The following is a 20,705-nucleotide window of genomic DNA, read 5'->3' as shown; positions in this document are numbered from 1 at the left end:
GTTTCTACCATATTTCTGGCAAAGAGGATTTGTGTGACCACTGTTTACACTGCCTTGGGACTTAAAGCCTAACACCCTATCCTGATTGTCATTTCTAAACTTTGGCACAGGAGCACTAGTTGAAGATGGAGCTGGAGCTAAAAATTTCGAACAAAATTAGGGACGGTTACCACCTTCTAACCTCATCTAAGCAAAGTTGAAACTACCAGTCCTAACTCTCTTGTTCTCCCTCTATCTCTCCTTAGCCTTCTCCTCCTCAATCTACTGTGCATGGATCATTAATCACTACTAAAAAAATGCCAAAATGCGACGGCTAGCATCACGATTTTGGTCAAAAGCAACGGCAATCCATCAATTTTTTCGTCTGAAAAAAAGGCATTGTTTTTTAAAAACGACTGCCTGCGTCGCTTTTATTACGACGAACGTCGTTTTTTGAAATTTTTAGTTATTCTTATAAAAAGGGACGTTGTGCGCCGTTTTTTGTTCTTTAGGTAAGAAGACATGATGAACAAAAAACGACGCACGTCGTCACTTTATTGAAAAGAAATAATTTTTTTTCAAGAAAAATTGACACTATCCATTGTAATTTAAGAAAAGTAATTTTTTTCTTAAAAAAGCGACGCTGGTCATTGCTTTTTGTTCTTCATAAAGATTGAAAAAGCAACGTTGATCGTTACTTTTTGTTCTTCATAATGAATAAAAAGCGACATTGATCATCGATTTTTGTTCTTCATAATGAATAAAAAGAGCCGTTTGCCGTCGCTTTTTTTTCTTCATAATGAATAAAAAGCGACGTTGGCCGTCGCTTATTGTTCTTCATAATGAATAAAAAGCGACGTTGGTCGTCGCTTTTTGTTCTTCATAATAAATAAAAAGCGACTACCATCATCGCTTTTCTGTATTTTTTTGATGTAGAAATCTGCATTTTCTGCATCCCACCTGTCAAATAAAAATGCAATTCAACATATACATCCTCATGCAACACATTATTACAATAATCATACAACACACTACATCAACAAATCATTAAAACAATTTAAAATAACAACACTTAAACAATGAATTCAACAACATTCAAAATACTTACACTCCTGAAGATTTTTCACTAATAGAAAGCTAAGTTCAACAATATCTAAAAATTATCTAAAAGTCAAGTCCAACAACACTAAGGAGTAGCCCCAACAAACTCCTCATCACTCTGTGTTTTCTCTTCGCTACTTGAATTAGGAGCAACGACCTATGTCAAGGCATGTCTAAGATGTGTAATCTGATGTGACATAGCAGCATGTCTCTCAAAAATTGTAGAAGTGGTCTGATCGTGCTTTGCCAACCAACAACACATTGTCTGAAAATCAATGAACAAGGCTCTCTCTCTCTATATATATATATATATATATGTATATATATATATATATATATATATTAAAGTTAACAAAATAATAATTAAATCTAATATACCTTAAACTCTTGAAACATGGCTTGTTTAGAGACTATTGGAATGTCCCACCACTCGTGCCAAGGAAATGTAAAAAGTTTCATAACGCTTTCCCTTACAGCCTCATTAACTTCTTTTGACGTGGGATACCACCTGTAAATAACATAATAAGTATGTAAACTTAAATATTTTATTAATGAAAATAATAAACCTATTTAATGAAAAATAAACTTATGAAGATCCATCAGGATCGATGAACACTCTACCAAGCATGTCCATATCTCCAGGAACTAGACCAATCAAATCTGTATCAATATCTTCTTCTATAGGAGGAGGTGAAGGTAGAGGTGACTTGATCATTTTGAAGTCACTAGGAAACAATTCAAAACACTACACTTAACCATTTTTTAGTCATGAATTCACATTTCAAGTGACAACACTAAATCAATTTCAAGTCATGAATTTACACTTTCAAGTGATTACACTATACTAATTTCAAAATACAAGTTCACCTTTCAAGTAACTACACTAAACCATTTTCAAGTCGCTAATTCACTTCTCAAGTGACTACACTTGATCACTTTGACGTCACTAGTACAGATTCCAAAATACTACACTTGACCATTTTCAACTCTCTAATTCACATTTCAAGTGAATAAACCTAACCATTTTCAAGTCATGAAGTCACATTTCAACTGTCAACACTAAACCAATTTCATGTTATGAATTAACATTTTTAAATGATTATACTTTACTAATTTTAAAACACAAGTTCACCTTTCAAAAACTACACTAAACCATTATTAAGTTGCTAATCCACTTCTCAAGTGACTAGTACATATTTGAAAACACTACACTTAACCATTTTCAACTCTCTAATTCATATTTCAAGTGACTAAACTTAATCATTTTCAAGTCATGAATTCACATTTCAAGTATAAACACTAAACCAATTTCATGTCATGAATTCACATTTTCAAGTGATTACACTTAACTAATTTCAAAACACAAGTTCACCTTTCAAGTACCTACACTAAAATATTTTCAAGTCACTAATTCACCTCTCAAGTGACTAGTACACATTTCAAAACACTACACTTAATCATTTTCAACTCTCTAATTCACATTTCATGTGACTAAGCCTAACCATTTTCAAGTCACATTTTCAAGTGATTACACTTTACTAATTTCAAAACACAATTTCACCTTTCAAGAACTACACTAATCCATTTTTAAGTCGCTAATCCACTTCTCAAGTGCCTTTCAAGTACCTACACTAAAATATTTTCAAGTCGCTAATTCACCTCTCAAGTGACTAGTACACATTTCAAAACACTACACTTAATCATTTTCAACTCTAATTCACATTTCATGTGACTAAGCCTAACCATTTTCAAGTCACATTTTCAAGTGATTACACTTTACTAATTTCAAAACACAATTTCACCTTTCAAGAACTACACTAATCCGTTTTTAAGTCGCTAATCCACTTCTCAAGTGATTAGTACACATTTCAAAACACTACACTCAACCATTTTCAACTCTCTAATTCACATTTCAAGTGACTAAACTTAATCATTTTCAAGTCATGAATTCACATTTCAACTATCAACACTAAACCAATTTCAAGTCATGAATTCACATTTTTCAAATGATAACACTTTACTAATTTCAAAACAAGTTCACCTTTCAAGAACTACACTAAATTTGAAGTCGCTAATTCACTTCTCAAGTGACTAGTACACATTTCAAAACACTACACTTAACCATTTTCAACTCTCTAATTCGCATTTCAAGTGACTAAGCCCAACCATTTTCAAGTCATGAATTCTCATTTCATGTGTCAACACTAAACCAATTTCAAGTGATTACACTTTACTAATTTCAAAACATAAGTTCACCTTTCAAGAACTACACTAAACCATTTTAAAGTCACTAATCCACTTCTCAAGTGACTAGTACACATTTCCCTCTACTCAACTGTGTTGTCTAGGAATCACACTCAATAGTCCATTTAGATCCAATAGGTATTTCAAGTGGCAAATTGATAGATTCAATATAGAACTTATAACTCAGCAATCTTCTAAGAATTTAAGACAATAGTAAGTGTAGAATTGAAAAAAAGAAAAGAAGATGAATACCAATCCATACTATCCCACCACCCAACAGAAAATACACCTCGTTAAATAGCATAAACTTGTACCTATAAAATTCAGTGTCGTAATATCAGCATTCGTACCATACATATTTCAACTGTTATGTGAACAGAGGGTATAAAGTAGCAATATTCAGACAACTCTTAAAAATGTCCAAAGCAAAACAGTGAAAAGTGAACTATGTAAATAGCAGCAAAAATTACACAAGTTGACTATAGCTAGAAGAAAGAAAGAAAAGACTAGTAAAAAAGTAATACAACTACAACTACGTCTCAATTCCAAACAAGTTGGTCTTGGCTATATGAATCCTCACTAATCATGTTTCTCTATTTAAAGTCATCTTGAACTAATATTACAATAAAAGTAGTAAGTACTAGATGAAGTCCCATATATTTTCTAAAGGCTAAAGAAGTCCTAGCAAGCTTGGGATTTGAAGAAAATATACTATCATGACTAAAAAAAATTTCCAACTAATTGGTGTCACCTATTTTTTTCCTTCCATTGAGCCCTATTAAATAGATGTATGCAGGGTTGGTAAGCTGTACGGATTTTATTGCAAAGTATTACGTGTTAATTTTATTCTAACCTTCCATTCTCAAAAATGCTTATGCTCGTAATGATAGCTAACACACACAAAAAAAGTATAATGCTATTCCAAAACAATTACAAAATCTCTATCAAACTAACCATTTCGGCAGCTTATCATCATTAAGGATAGGATTTTGCCATTTCTAACCTTCCATTCTCAAAAATGCTTATGCTCGTAATGATAGCTAACACACACAAAAAAAGTATAATGCTATTCCAAAACAATTACAAAATCTCTATCAAACTAACCATTTCGGCAGCTTATCATCATTAAGGATAGGATTTTGCCATTTCTCAATTTCTTCTTTCCACAGCTTATAATTTGATCAATGTAAAAGAATAGTCCAAACAATTAGTAAGCACAACTAAGAAATCAAACATGAGCCTAAGCAGAACAGGAGACGCTCACTTGTCAATGAATGATGAACCAAATCTACAACAGTCCTTTCTGAGATTCCATAAAACCTTGTGTACCGCCTGTAGCAAATCTACATACCCATGAGAAGGAAAATAGAGAAAGAAAAATAATGACAAAATCTTCCAACAGATAGGACTTCGAGGAAAAAATAACACCTTGACAAACTTGACTATAAAATATGATAGCTTGACAAACTAGACTCTAAAATATGAAAAACTCCTGAGACAATTTTTGACAAGGAACAAACTACTGATATAGTATCCACCATGGTCAAGAAAGATGTAAGATCACACATTGAAGAATTTAAATGACACTTTTACATTCTTATGATAATCTTGAATAGTCAAAGTCATTGAAAATTACTAAGAAATGAAAAGTTGCCAAATGCTATGTCAATCTTACTAGAAATTCTGTCCATTCAATGTTTCTAATTAGTTCAGGTGTAGTATTATCCCTTCCAGGGCAGTTTAGTAACTCCGATATTCTACACACACTCAGTAAAGTCTCTAATTTCTACTGGTGTAACTGAAGATCCTGCTAAATACTTCCTCTGATCTATGTATTAAAACCATACATGACAGTGAGTACAACCAGGTGGTCTTTGCATCTATCTATAATCATACAATGTAGTAGTGGAGGAGAGGTGCCAAGAATATGTACTTCATACCAATTTTGATCCCAAGTCAGTCAAATTCTACCATTTAGAGCAACACTATAATTGTATAAGATCCCTCAACCTAGTGTAATATATGTGAGCCTATTCTTCATATTATTCTCCTTTACTTTAGTTTTAATAAGCCTAGAAAGACTAATTTTTTTCACTTTCAGTTACTTATTCAGCTCCTTCTGCGTCTAGGGTTGATCATAGCTCATAAATTTTGGGGTTTTCATACATAACAATCTAAAGATGTAAAAAAATCCAAATAAGAAGAAATCAAACAAGAACTTCAGTCAAATTTTGTCAATTTCAGATAAAAAAATATGTTAAAAATGAAGAAACAAAGGATTAGAAAATGGTGCTTGTCAGAATGGCATTGGGCTGGAATAGGCTTGATTGTAGAGCTGGCTGCAGCAACAATTGGTGGCGAGAGAGGAGCTCACCGGTGAAAGAGAGAACGGCGGCGGTGGCTGTTTGAGAAGGAGAGCCGGTAGGGGCGCTGGGCAGCTGCTGTTGGGGGATGAACGGAGAGATGCGGAGCAGCGATGGAGGGAGGCGAGGCGGAGCGGCGATGGAGGTCAACAATGGTTTTGTTTTATAGAGAAGGTAAAGAAGAGAGGGTTTGTAGAGAGAGAGTGTGGAGAGGCGACGGAAGATTTTTTGAGAAATGAGGTATTAGGGTTTTGTTTTGTTTAAAAGAAAAAGAATGGATGCTTTGGATCTCAGTCGTTGGATCATTTCGATCAACGATTTAGATAAAATATGATTAAAAAAAGTTTAAAATTGAAATTTAATTTATGACCAAATTGAGGTTAATTTTGATTGTAATTAACACCAATTGAGTAAAAGTTTGCCTAAAAATAAAACACCAAAGGAAAATTGAATGGAATTGACTGTTATTTTAACGATAATAATAGTGGTAGATATTGCATTTCAAAATTGTGAATGTGCGTAATTGTGAAAATAATTTAATTAATTGCTATTATTTCTATTTTATGCATATTTTCTTATTGGTTAAACCAAAAATCAAACTGTTAATGACTAAAAATTGAAAAACCAAAAATCAATTAAATTACCTTATTAATTAGATTATTGGTTTAATATATTTAAAAATCTATAACCAATAAACCAAACCGATAATATATAAAATCAAACCGAACTGACCGATGCAACTCATAATTTCAAGAAAAAAATAGTGAAAACTGATTTTAATATTGACCGTTGATCAAATATAATGAATGGTTAAGATTAAAATTAAGGAGATGAGTCAAACTAGGATTAGAAATAGGATTAAAAAAAGATTGAATTTGAGATTTCGATTACGTTAATAGAACATATTAATATGATGAGATATCGGTTAATTAGCTTCATTATTATAACTTTAATAGTGTATTATTACCTTGATCATATGATGTTAATGTATTATTCAAAATTTTGAATATATAGATTTAGTTAGCTAGCTATTAACTACTATGTATATCACTATACGAGAGATACATATTTATACATACATACACACATATATATATACATACATAAATATATATATATATATATATATATATATATATATATATATATATATATAGATAGATAGATAGATAGATATATATTTGATTGACTATCAATTTTGTAATATGTACTATATACATCACATACACGAGTATATTACCTCGTAATACAATGTATTTTATTTCTACTCTGATGAATTATTGTTTAACTTATCTTACATTATTATATTATAACATCAACTATATATTATTACCTTGATCAATCGATCATATGATATCAATGTATTCAATATATATAGTTGATTGACTATAAACTTCACAATATGTACTACATACATCGTATACACATGTATATTACCTCGTAATACAACATATTTCATATATACAATGATAAATTATCGTTTAATTTAGATTATATTATTATATTATAACTTTAATGGTATATTATTTTCTTGATCAATCGATCGTATGATATCAATGTATTCAATATATAATTGAATATATTTAATTTTTTAAAAGATAAAAATTATTTATTTAATAGTAAATTAAAAATATCAAATATAGACGGACAATCGTTTACATAAAGCTAATCTTTATTCATTTTTAAAAAAAACAGTACTGTCCGTCGCTTTTTGTAAAAACATATCAAAAAATGAAAAAATAATTAAAAATTATGACGAATAACGTTGCCTTTCTATAATTAGTATTTTAAAAATAAAAAATTACAGCGACGTTGTCCGTCGATTTTAATAAAAATAAAAATTAAATTTAAAAAGAGACGGACAATGTTGCTTTTCAAAAAATTAATTTTTATTTAGTTTTAACAAAAGAGACATTGCTTTTTATAAAAAAAAATAAAAAAATAATAATTAAAAATTGCAAAGGACAACGTCTCTTTTCTTGAATTAATATTTTAAAAACTAAAAATTATAGCGACATTTTTCGTCGCTTTTAATAAAAATAAATAAAAATAAAAATAAAATTTAAAAGGAGACGGACAACGTCGCTTTTCAAAAAAATTAATTTTTATTTAGTTTTAACAAAAGCAATGTTGTCTGTAGATTTTTATAAATAGTAAAAAAATTAAAAATAATTACAAAATGTGACGGACAATGCTACTTTCTAGAATTAATATTTAAAAGAATAAAAATTATAGCGACGTTGTCTGTCGCTTTTAATAAAAATAAAAATTTAATTTAAAAAATGACGGACAATGCCGCTTTTCAAAAAATTAATTTTTATTTAGTTAAAAGTGACGTTGTCCTTCGCTTTTTGTAAAAAATAAAGAAAAATTTAAAATAATTACAAATTGCTATGGACATCGTCGCTTTTCTAAAAATAATATTTTTAAAAATAAAAATCATCGCAACGTTGCCCGTCCCTTTTAATAAAATGAAATAAAAATAAAAATTAAATTTAAAAATCGACGGGCTACGTCGCTTTTCCAAAAAATTATTATTATTATTTTTAAATAAATTACGACGCTATCCGTTACATTTATTAAAAAAAATTATAAATTATTTTTTAATTAGTTAGCACAATAATGCACGAAAAAAGCGATGGATATTAAGATGTTGGCCATCGATTTTAATAAAAAATAAATAAAAATTAATATTAAACTAAAAAAACGATGGACAGTGTCTCTTTTCTCGTCGCTTTTTAAAGCAACACAGATCATCGCTTTTTTTGCGTCGCTATTTGGCCTTTCTTTAGTAGTGAATCTAGACAAGTTCATCTCCTTGATCAATATTGCGGTCCTATACTTTTTGACCACACTATCAGATAGCGAGACACGAACTTGCTCATCCTAGACCTGTTATCAGCTACTACATGAGGAGCATACCTAGCTAGCTAAGTAAACTTGAGGGAATACTCTTTCACACACTTGTTGCCTTTCTTCAAGTTGATGAACTCTAAAACTTTAGCTTCCCTCAGCTCCAACGGGAAAAATCTATCTAAGAAGGCTATAGCAAACTCCTCCCATTTTATAGGCTCTACATCTGTACCTCTGTCCCCTTTCCACTACTTAAACCAGGTGTTAGCTACATCCTGTAGCTGGTAAGCAGCCAATTCAGCACTCTCACTAGAAGTTACACCCAGAATGTCAGTTACCTTTTTCACCATGTCGAGGAATTCCAGTGTACCATCTTCAGACTTGGATCCCGAAAAGAGAGGAGGATTTATTTGGGTAAAGTCTCGAATCCTAGCAGCGGCAATATTGACCATTGGTTTGGCCTGAATAAAAGTTGGCTGGACATTTTGAGTTGCAACAGAGTAAGATAGAGTAGTAAATATGGCTTGAAACTCGGTATGCGAAACATGCTCATTCAGGGGATCTTCGTGAATGGGCGGAGGTGCTGGATAGTTTCCAATTCTTCTTCCGTTAGTCTTTTTGGGAGGTATATTCTGTAAACTGAAGGAAGAAATAAATTAAACATAGAGTTTAAGTTAAGCTCATGTTCATTCGTACAATTTGAACACTGAAAGAAGGGAAACTTCTCCTAAAATGTCTTGTACCCTCTTGTCCATAAGTGTGGTGCGCTTCACACCCATGCACAAGACTCTACTCAATACTGTTTTTAGAGTCCCTAGGATATTTTAAAACCTTAGGCTCAGATACCAAGTTTGTAACGCTCCAGAAATATACCCTGGACGCCACACAGTGCTTACGATCTCAAAAGAGCACAAGCTAACCCATGAACTAGAACCTGCTGTGAGCACTAAATAATAATAGCAAAATACACATGTACAGAATAACTGAATATGTCTTAAGGTTTTAAAGCTGAAAGTAATACAACTAAAAACCCAAAAGTTTGAAATATATGTGAAATTATTGAAAATTTGACTAAAAAGACCAACAACTGGCTGACTGTTTAAAATGTCTGAAAGCCACTAAAACTATTTGAATGAGAGTTGATGGGACAGGCCCCAACTAACTCCAATTGTCTAACTGAAATAAAATACTAAAATGAACTGAAATAACAACCATGTCCTCAATAGATGAGGACTCACCACTGTTGCTGTTGTTGATATGCTGGAATACCTAAGTAGATCGGGAACCTGAGTGTCCCAACCTATGATATTAAACATCATAGCACAATAAACAAGTATGTGATTAGTACTTTGAATGTACTAGCATGCTAAATGAGCTTAGGATAATATGTATGCCTTCATGTGCATGAATAATAACTGATTGAATGAATAACATGAGGTTACTGAGTGTAAATGCATGAAAACTGTAAAAATTGAGAATGCATGACCAAGCATAAAAACATGAATCTGATATAGTTTGTAAACTGAAATACTGAAATACTAATAACTGGAAGACTGATATTTGTATGCTATGGTAAAGCAAACCTGAGACTTAATACTGAACTAGAAACTAGACCAAAACTATGGGAGCTAGATATAACCGACATGCCCTAATATGCTATCAGGGTCCAACCTGTTGATGTGTGAGCAGATGCTAACACATTTGAGGCTTTTAGCTGAGAATAATTGCAAAGTCTTAAGAAACTTTTGCCGTTTTTGATTGTTTTATCTTTGATTTTGCAGTAGAAGTCGAGATGTAAGACAAGCAACAATGATGAAAGTAAAAGAGTTGAAATCTGAAGCAAATAGAAGAGAAGTATGGTTGACGACATTCCTGATAAGTCGTCAGTACTCTGATAGGTTATCAGTTTCATTGTCAGCCTTAGATAGAGATTGGACTTCAGTTGGAATTCCTGACGACATTTGTGATAGGCCGTCAGAAGTGTGATAAGCCATCTGAGTCGCCGTCAGCCTTAGACAGAACATGGGAGCCGAGGTGGAGAAGTGACGACATTATCTGATATGTCATCACAGTTTTGATAAGCCGTCAGGATTCACCGTCATCCTTAAGCAGAAATTGTTAAAATTGAATAGGAGCTGTCAACATTCGTGATAAGTCATTTGCCTCCTGATAAGGCATAACACATGTCATCACCTAATCCAAGAAAAACACTGTACTCTGTGATTTTATTTCCATAATTTGGCTGTAGTATCTAAAGCATAGTTTAGGGTTTTCTAGTGATTATTACGATTCTTGTGAACCTATTTTGTGGAATGCACGTATTTTGTTATTTTCTCTCTAGTTTCTTGGCTTGAACAGAACAATTAACTTTGAAGAGATTATCATCAATATTTTGGGATTTCTACGTTAATCTAATCTGAGAAACGCTCATTGCTATTTATCTTGCTGTAAGTTCATCTTTCAAATTATGAATTCAACCTGTTGTATCGATTTTTACATTATAAGTGGCTAAATCCTTTTAACCCAAGTTATGGGATCTATGGGTTAGGTCTTGGTAAGTTGCTAAGTGTTCAATATTCTAAAGGTAATAAGACTCTTTGATAATTCTGAGGTTTTAATTATTGTTTATTGGTTGCAAACGATAGATAGCACCTATTTTGATTTGCTTGAGATAAGAAATCAACTATAGTAGGAAGTGAATTATTGATAGGGACTTGGAAGCTACAAACCTTTCATTTAATAATTGACACTGTAACAAGGTTAATTAACCTGAGGTGAAGTCTGGTCAGTGAATATAAATTCCCTAAGTCCGAGAGAAATAGGTAATTAAATGCTTAAGTAGGTCAAAAGAAATTTAGGAATAACTTCGATAAAGACAATTTGTTATTCCTACCTATCGTGAGAATCTTAAATCACTAATAGCATCTGTCAAGTACCAAAACCCATAGTGAATATAATTCTGGTTTTCCATAAACTCTTGATTAGAAACACTGAAACTAAAGTGACCAACAATTATTTGCTAAATTCTTATAACCCCTAATTTACTGGAAACTACTAACTATCAGTTGATTAACTTGCATATAACTTAGATTCACACCATATTCCATGTGGGATTCGACCCCAACCTAGTTGGGTTATATATATTGACAAGGATAGCTTATATTTTCATTAGAGAGGTGTAGTTTGAGCATTATAAAAAATAGTGCTGTTGCCGGGGAATACGGTTGTAAATTAAAGTTTGTGTGAGCTAATTGACTTTTAGTCAAGTTTCCTAGTTTTACGTTTATTTGTTGCTTTTGTTTATTGCAGGATCTTTGTAGTGTATGCCAAGAACCAGAAGCTCCGGAGAACCATTATTACTATTTAATTCGGAACCGCAGTGAATTTGAAGAATGGCAGACCAGTAGGAGGCTGACAAGTTAGCAGCCTTAGCTAGAGCTCAAGTGAATATACAAAATGTCGGTCAACAAGTACGGCATCCAAATCTGAGGATGAAGATTTAAGAGATGAGGAGTTGGTAAACCCTGGTAACCCAAAGTGTGCAGAGCAAGTAGCTGCACCAGTACAACGTAATGCTAATATGAACCGTCTGTTTCAAGGAAGGCAAGATTACCAACTGACATAGTATAAACACAATGATGATGATGATGGAATGGATGGAGCAAGTGCAATGGGTGTAATTATTCCTCCACCATTGGCACTTGGGAAAAAATTCAACATTATGAGTACTATGATTCAACTCCTTAATTTGTAGGGGTTGTTTGGTGGTCTTCCTGGGGATGACCCGAATTTGCATCTGGTGAACTTTGTCACCATCTGTAAATCATTTGATAACATAGGAGTGGGTCAGAATGTTATCCATTTGAGATTATTTCCGTTGTATCTGTCTGGGAAGGCAATATTGTGGCTTAATGAGCTAACACCTAATTCTATAACCAACTGGAGGTAGTTGAAAGAAGCTTTTCTAGGAAGGTTCTTTCCACATTCCAAAAGGGTACAGTTAAGGGATGAGATAAGAAACTTTTGATAGCTCCCAACTGAAGCCTTGCATGAAACCTAAGAGATATTAAAAAAGAAGTTGATGCAATGTGTGAACCATAATATGATGGATATACACTTGATAGAGACTTGTACAGGGTTCTTAAATCTTCAATATAACCAATTGTAGATAATGCTATTGGTGGTTTATTTGTTGATCTTACATTTCCAGAGGCTTCAGAAATGCTAGAGAGAATGACCAAACAGAGTCGGGCATGGCATACCAGAGACTCTGTGGCAGCAAGCTCCACTGTTTCTGTGGGTATGACTATGGAAAAATGCAGGAGCGATGAGGAGCGTGATCAAGACATGGTGCACCTAAAAACGCAGATGGACTTACTAACCAAGCACTTGCTATCAAACAAGATTGAGAAGGTGAAAGCTATGGGATCTCAAGATAGAGTTGATGCTGATCCAGAAGAAGAGGCAAACTATGTTAATAATGAGGGGGGTTTCCAAGGCAATAGCCAAGGAAATCAAGGTCAGAATTATTATGATAAGCCTGGTTATAAACATAGGGAGTAGGGAAATTAGAGAAGCAATAATGATAGGAGCGGGTTATATGTCCCTCTTTGAACTCGTGAGGCTGTTACAACAAGTTTTGAAAAGATGTCCATGAAGGACATGATGGCTAAATTGTTAAATAGAGTGGAGGCTACCAACTCAGGAGTTACTACCATGAAGACTGATTAGTCATCTATTAGTTAGTTAGTAAACTCACACTCCGCTTCAATCAAGCAGCTGGAACAGCAAATGAGCCAACTCTCCACAGCGCTGAATTGGTGGAAAAATGGAACATTGCCTAGTGATACAATCTAGAATCTACAGAATGATGGCTCATGTATGGAGATTACCACTAGAAATGGTAATATATTACCTGGCCCTTCTATGGTCAAAAATATAGTTGATGATAAACCGAAAAAAGGTGGTCCAATGGAGTCTGAAAAGCTGGATAGTTCTAATAATGCTCTAGAAAAAAGGAAAGAGAAGGAGAATGAGGTAGTGGTGAAAACTCTCCTAAGACCACCACCTCCCTTTACTTAATGATCGAAGAAAAAAATTAATGATGCAAAATTCAGCAAATTTATGGCAGTACTCAAATAATTGACAATGAATGTGCCTTTGGTGGAGGCACTCAAGCAAATGCCAAGGTATGCTAAATTCATGAAGGACCTTGTGACTAAGAAAAGAACGTTGAGCTATGAACCGGAGGATAATATCCATCATTATAGCTCTATTTCTACGAGGACCTTGGTGCAGAAGAAGCCAGACCCAAGAGCATTCACTATTCCTTGTATGATTGGGTCTCTGGAATTTGCTAAGGCATTATATGACATAGGAGCGAGAATTAATCTGATGCCGCTGGCTATATATAGAAAGTTGGGCTTGGGAAACCCACACCTACCAACATACGACTCGTGATAGCAGATAGGTCAATAAAATGACTTGTTGGTATTTTGTATGATGTATTGGTAAAGGTAGCTAGCTTCATATTCCCTGCAGATTTTGTCATTCTAGATTGCAAGGTGGACTTCGAGGTGCCCATAATCTTGGGTTGACCTTTCCTCGCAATCGAAAGTGTATTATTGATTTGAGAGCTAATGAGCTCTTATTCAAGATAAATATTGAAGTGGTGCGATTTGATGTGTGCCAATCAATGAAGCAACATAAATAAATGAGTGTTATCAGTTGTTGATGTGTATTATGAGGATGAACAGGAGGTGTCAATAGAGGAGCAACTTATTGTCGAGCCTTTTGCCATAGTTTTGATGAATTTTGATCGTGAAGGAATTGAGGAGTGCGAAGAGACTATTTGTGATTTGTCAGGATTGGGTTCATACTCTTATGCTCCTAAGAAGCTAGACCTTGATCTTTCTAATCGACTAACACCACCGGCTAAGCCATCCATTAAAGATCCATCGGTGTTGGAATTGAAAGAACTGCCTGGCATTTATGGTACATATTTTTGGGCAATGAAAACATGCTACCCATTATTATTGTGGTTGATTTAGGAAAATAGCAAGTGGAAGCACTTATTTCAGTACATCAGAGGTACAATAGAGAAATAGGATGGACTATCGCAGATATTATTATCATTCCCCCTGGCATCTGCACGCATAAAATACAAGTTGAGGAAGATTGTATTCTAACCATCGAGCACCAGCGCTGTTTTAACCTATCAATGCAAGAGGTGGTTAAGAAGGAAATTATTAAGTGGTTGGATGCATGAGTGGTTTACCCTAATTCTGACAGCAAATGTGTTAGCCTAGTTCAATGTGTATCGAAAAAGGAGGGGCATAACTGTGGTTGCAAATGAAAGGAATGAGTTGATTCCACTCAAGCCTATGACTGGGTAGAGAGTTTGCATGAACTACCACAAACTAAATTCATGGACTTTGAAAGACCACTTCTCAATGCCCTTTATGGACCAAATACTTGAAAGATTAGCCGAAAAGGGATGGTATTGCTTCTTGGATGGTTATTCTGGATATAACCAGATCTGTATTGCTCCTAAAGATCAGGAGAAGATGACATTCATATGCCCATATGATATAAAGTAAGACAATAACTATAAGTCAAGGTACAAAATCGAATCTGAATCATCTCCATCATCAATGTACAAATTAACTAATCAACTAGACAATAATACAATATCTCATATCAAAATGTATCATAACTGTTATTCACAATGAATCATCAATTTGAAAGAGTAAAGCAACATATATACAATTACAATCGCATAAATGCCAAGTTTAACATGCATATCATCGTTAGAGCATAAAGCAAAAGAAATCACTATGGCGTCACATACCACTGGGAAGTACACCCAAAAGAACACAAAATAAAAAACTCATCACGGCATCCCATACCACCGGAGAGTGCACTAATAGATCAATTCATCAACACATCAAGAATATGTCTATACACAACCAACTCACATTTACTACGATTTCCACATTTTCATTAATGGCTATTTTCCAAGTCTCATAATCATCATCAATTATCGCAATTCGACACAATGGAACCAATATAATCATAACCATAGTTTTATATCTTTAGACCTCTAACTTATTAATATACTTAATCAAGTCTATATCAACTAACACTATTTATTATTAAGCTACTAGTTTGCTTATCATCATAAGGCCTCCAACCATTAGCCTAACTGATTCTTTATAGACCTTCTTCATGAAATAGCAACTAATTATCATTTATTAAATATCAAACTTTCATATCTAGTCAAGATGCACAACTAAACCACTATCAACATTTAACCTGAAGTTCATTCCTAGTTACCATCAGTGCACTAGTCATCATATAGGAAAAGGTTACATATTTTCAAACATATTAATCTATCTAGTATTCAACACCTCGCATTTGTTAACACCATAAATCTCTAGGTCAACACTTAAGCAACCCTCGGCATCACCTACTAGGCGTTAATATCACAAATTATCAACAGTGCTAGGTCTATTATTATCATTAGCCATTTAACAAGCATAGCTGGCCATTTAACAAGCATAGCTACTAATTTCCACATTTAACTAAATGAGGTTCACCAACTAGTCTTATAGGCATACTATCCATCAAGTAATATAACCACTTTATATACACAATTAGTTATCACATAACTTATTTCACTAGGCAAAATCCCATAATCTAACCATTTATTAAGGCCAAATATATTTACTACGTGATTTCTCAATTCTACACATGATTACACTTACCAATTAGTCTTGACTCACAAGTCGATAATTTCTATGTCTATTCACTATTTAGTATTAACAAGATCCACATCACTTAACTAGTGATTAACGATAGAGAATTATAGACACTTCCAAGGAAAACATCATATCCTACATGCACACAAGGACTTAATCATACAATGGCACAACCATGCCTATACCTATATTTTCATACATGCTTACCATACATAACATCACCATAACATCAATATATACTCCGGGTTTACCGGGCATCACCATAGCATCAATACCTCATCCAAATTTACTGGGCATCATCATATCATCAACATATCCTCCGAATTCACCGAGCATCATCATAACATTAATATATTCTCCTATTTCTTTGGCCATAATCATAACACCAATACCTCTTCCATATTTATCGGGCATCATCATATTATCAACATATTCTTTAGATTCATCTGACATCATCATAATATCAATATATCCTCCAGATTCACCAAGCATCAACATAACACCATAACTTTTACAAATTTATTAGGCATCATCATAACATCAACATATTCTCCGGATTCACTAGGCATCATCAGAACATTAAGATACTCATGACATCAATATATATACATATATACACACACATATATATATGTATATATATTGTAACACCCTGATTGGCTGAACCAGAATGCTACACGGTGTTCATGACCCTGAGGGACCACAAGCTAACCCATGACTGATATCTGTACCTGTATACTGCAAATCGTGATATAATAATGCGAAATACATAGAACTATAAGGCCATAAGTTTCAACTGAATACAATTATGTGGGTGAAAATACCCCAAAAAACTCAATCTGAACGTAAATCTGAACGTAAATCTAAAAGCCTCTAACCTATTTGAATAAAAAGTTGAAGGAACATGTCTCCAACTAACTCCGTAAAACTAAACTGAAGAAATAAATAAATGAATCAAATCATATTATCCTCGAATCAATGACGACTCACTATGTCTATGCGACTGGAATGCTACCGCTACTTTTGGGCTGGAGCTCGTGTCTCGGAACCTATGGTGCAACATGAAAAGAAAGCACCATAGCACAAATGCATCAGTACAACTGGAGTACTGAGTATACGAGGAAGGTAGGTTGAACATAAAGGGTTTCATGCATGAACAACATTGAATGACTAATATGACCGTGGGAGTACAAACGCACATATATAGAAACTGGGACTATGAATACGTGATAGCATAACCTGTATGCTAATACATGGTTTACTGACTGTCATGACTAATACTGAAACTGATAACATGGACGATTGTATCTGACAGTCCTGTATATATTAAAATCTGAAGAACGCACTGAGTTCTTTTATTGAGACTGATACTGAAACTGATAACATGCACGACTGTATCTGACAGTCCTGTATATACTGAAATCTGAAGAAAGCCTTAAGTTCTTTTATTAAGACTGATACTAAAACTGTGGGAAGTAGTGTTTAACCGACATGCCCCATGTATGCCGTTATGGCTAAGCTGGGGTCCAATCTCTGCCCCAACTGGAGGGGTGTCAATACCGTGCCACGGGTAAGGATAGCCTGTAAGTAACCCTTATCTAGCGGGTACTCAATGAGAACGGTGAGAACCCTAAACTGATGGGTTAAGCCACCTCATCAACCCTAATATGATGAGTTAAGATGTCTCAATCTACACTGGATATATAGTTCTGGAACACAAGGATGACTACTAAGAATCACAACCTGAACTGGCGGGTGAGTTCCCATCCTTGGGTTCACTCGGTGCTAACCTCTACTCCCATTTGGAGGGACTGGACATGAAAAAAAAACTGACTGTGCATGACTTAATCTTACTGAATTCTATTAACTAGCAAAATGTTACTGATATCTGACAACTGACTAAGATCATGAGGTTTTCCTGAGTCACATGACTGATTGAAGTCTATGGAATCATAGCTTGAGTTCGGATATTGGGAAACACGACATGGATCTAGGCACACAGCTATAGTTTTCAGGTACAAGTACCCCCAGGACTTGATGGAAGAAAACTTACACACATGACTGACTTGATCATAAGAGTAGAGTCCATAATTTATAATATCATAAGAAGGGATCTCATACTAAGCATGGTTATCAACAATGTATTGCATGGAAAGGATTTCATATCACATGGAAGTACTTGCACAATCTTAATATCATGTTTATTGCATAATCATATTGGCAACACATACCAATAGCATGGAAGTTCATGTGGATTGCATGGTTATCATACATCTTGTTCATAAGTAGGATTTGCAAGTAAACATAGCATAATCTCATAAGAATAGTTCATGAGTATTCCAACAACATTTACATGGCACATTATCAACATAGAAGTCATTGGAACGTGGGCATATCATGAATCCTTCACTTAGTCACAATTTAGCTATATTGCATGATTTCTAGTTTCTTAGGCATTTTATCAAACACCTTACATGCACATCTTAAGAATAGGTGAAATCATCAAATTATACATCATGAACAATGAAATTTATATGTTTCCAACTAATATGATATCATGAAATTCAAAAAACATATAAAGATTCCATCTTGGGAATTACCCAATATCAACAACATGATCATCAACACCCAACAATATAGAAATCATACTTTATAATGAAAAAGAGGGTTTTTGAGCTTTATGGATGAAAGGGATCCATAAATCAACTCACGCATACCTTAGAAGGAAGATTCTTGATGATTGACGGAGGAATTTCCTTGAAATCAGATCTTTAAGCTTAGTTACACAACCCTAGTTGTTTTTCTCTTTTAGTGCTCTTGGATGATGAGCTTTGAGATGATAATAGGGTTGTAATATGTTTATAAGCTATATATTTCATAGGGTTAAGTTTAGGGACGTGTAAGGAGTGTTAAAAGACTTAATTACCCTTAAAATAACTCAAAACGGAGTGTTTTTTGCACCTGGAACTGACTTAGGTAGCGTCCAAGTGATTGCCTAAGCTAGGTTGGGCGGCGCCTAACCAATCACCTATGTTTGGGTTGGGCGGCGCCTAACCAATCGTCTATCCTTACTGTCTTTCACAAAAATGGGCATAACTTTTTGCTCGGGTATTGGATTAAGGCAAAATTGGTATCGTTGGAAAGATAATTCAATTCTCTACAATTTGATGGGTCTAAATCAGCTAAAATACCACATTAACATTGAGTTATACTCGTTCAAAGATGACCCTTGCAAAATCAAACACTAAAACTTGATGGATTCAAAAATTCTTAGCTTGTATTACCTTAAGTGACTCATATGAACATGCTTAATGCATCATAAACTATTCTATCACTAGGATATTCATTGTAAGTCATGTACTCAAATATGTATCACAGGATAGGAGATTTCATATGTAGGAATACTTATTCACTTCCTAGCTTAGAAACATTCACGGTATTACAATATCTCCCCCTTGAGAATATTCGTCCTCGAATGAGAATTTACTGAGAAGGGATACAAGACAATAGAACCTGAAATGAACATGAAGAATTGAAACTTGATCTCATGACTGACATGCTAAACATAATGAACTCGTGCATATCTGATGCACAGATAACTAACACATGTATGCATGACTGAGTATGAAATGGTTAATAGGTACCAAGTTTATATTGGAAACATGAACGTGAAACTGAATAAGATTAAGGAGAACTGTTACTTTAAGCTTGATCTGAATTGGTGGGGAAGAGGTGAGGATACTTGGTATGCATATCTACTTTTGCTTCCCAAGTAGCTCCCTCATGAGACTGATTTTGCCAAAGAACCTTGACTAGAGGGACTTCTTTGTTCCTCAATCTACGAGTCTGATAATCTAAGATTTTGACTAGAACCTCTTCATAGGAGAGGCTGTTCTAAATGTCGATGCTCTGAATAGGGACAATAACTGCTGGGTCACCTATGCACTTCTTTAGCAAAGAGACATGGAAGACTGGATGGACTGAGGCTAGATCTAAAGGCAACTCAAGCTCATAAGCTACCTTGCCAAAGTGACAAAGAATTCTGAAGGGACCGACATACCAGGGACTGAGTTTCCCTTTCTTGCCGAACCTCTTCACTCCCTTCATGGGAGAGATCTTAAGATAGACATAGTCATTGACCTCGAACTTGAGATCCTTTCTACGAATATCTGCATAAGACTTCTGTCGACTCTAAGCAACCCGAAGTCTCTCTCTGATCAACTAAACTTTCTCTAAGGCATTGAATACTAAGTCAGGACCTATGATTGAGGCCTCACTAACTTCAAACAAACTAATTGGAGATCTATATCTCCTACCATAGAGAGCTTTGAATGAAGCCATCTGAATACTAGAATGATAGCTATTGTTGTATGCAAACTCAATCAAAGGTAAGTGGTTATCCCAA

At 34.2% G+C, this 20,705-nt stretch overlaps 1 long non-coding RNA gene across 2 annotated transcripts; it reads right to left on the bottom strand.

Annotated features, from left to right (window-relative positions):
* Positions 1-1,015: 1,015 nt before the first annotated feature.
* LOC124896307 lies at positions 1,016-5,944 on the bottom strand. Of its 2 annotated transcripts, none has more exons than XR_007052675.1 (3): positions 4,589-5,944; positions 1,459-1,588; positions 1,016-1,345 (listed from the first exon to the last, which is right to left on the bottom strand). It is a non-coding gene; the product is annotated as an uncharacterized LOC124896307 (long non-coding RNA). The 2 variants fall into 2 exon arrangements; XR_007052674.1 differs by having other exon boundaries at positions 1,016-1,321.
* Positions 5,945-20,705: the final 14,761 nt, after the last annotated feature.

Source organism: Capsicum annuum, chromosome 1 (assembly GCF_002878395.1).
Source record: "Capsicum annuum cultivar UCD-10X-F1 chromosome 1, UCD10Xv1.1, whole genome shotgun sequence".
Lineage (NCBI taxonomy): Eukaryota > Viridiplantae > Streptophyta > Magnoliopsida > Solanales > Solanaceae > Capsicum > Capsicum annuum.
The sequence above is the reverse complement of the archived record's forward strand: the minus strand, read 5'-3'. Positions and strand labels throughout refer to the sequence as shown.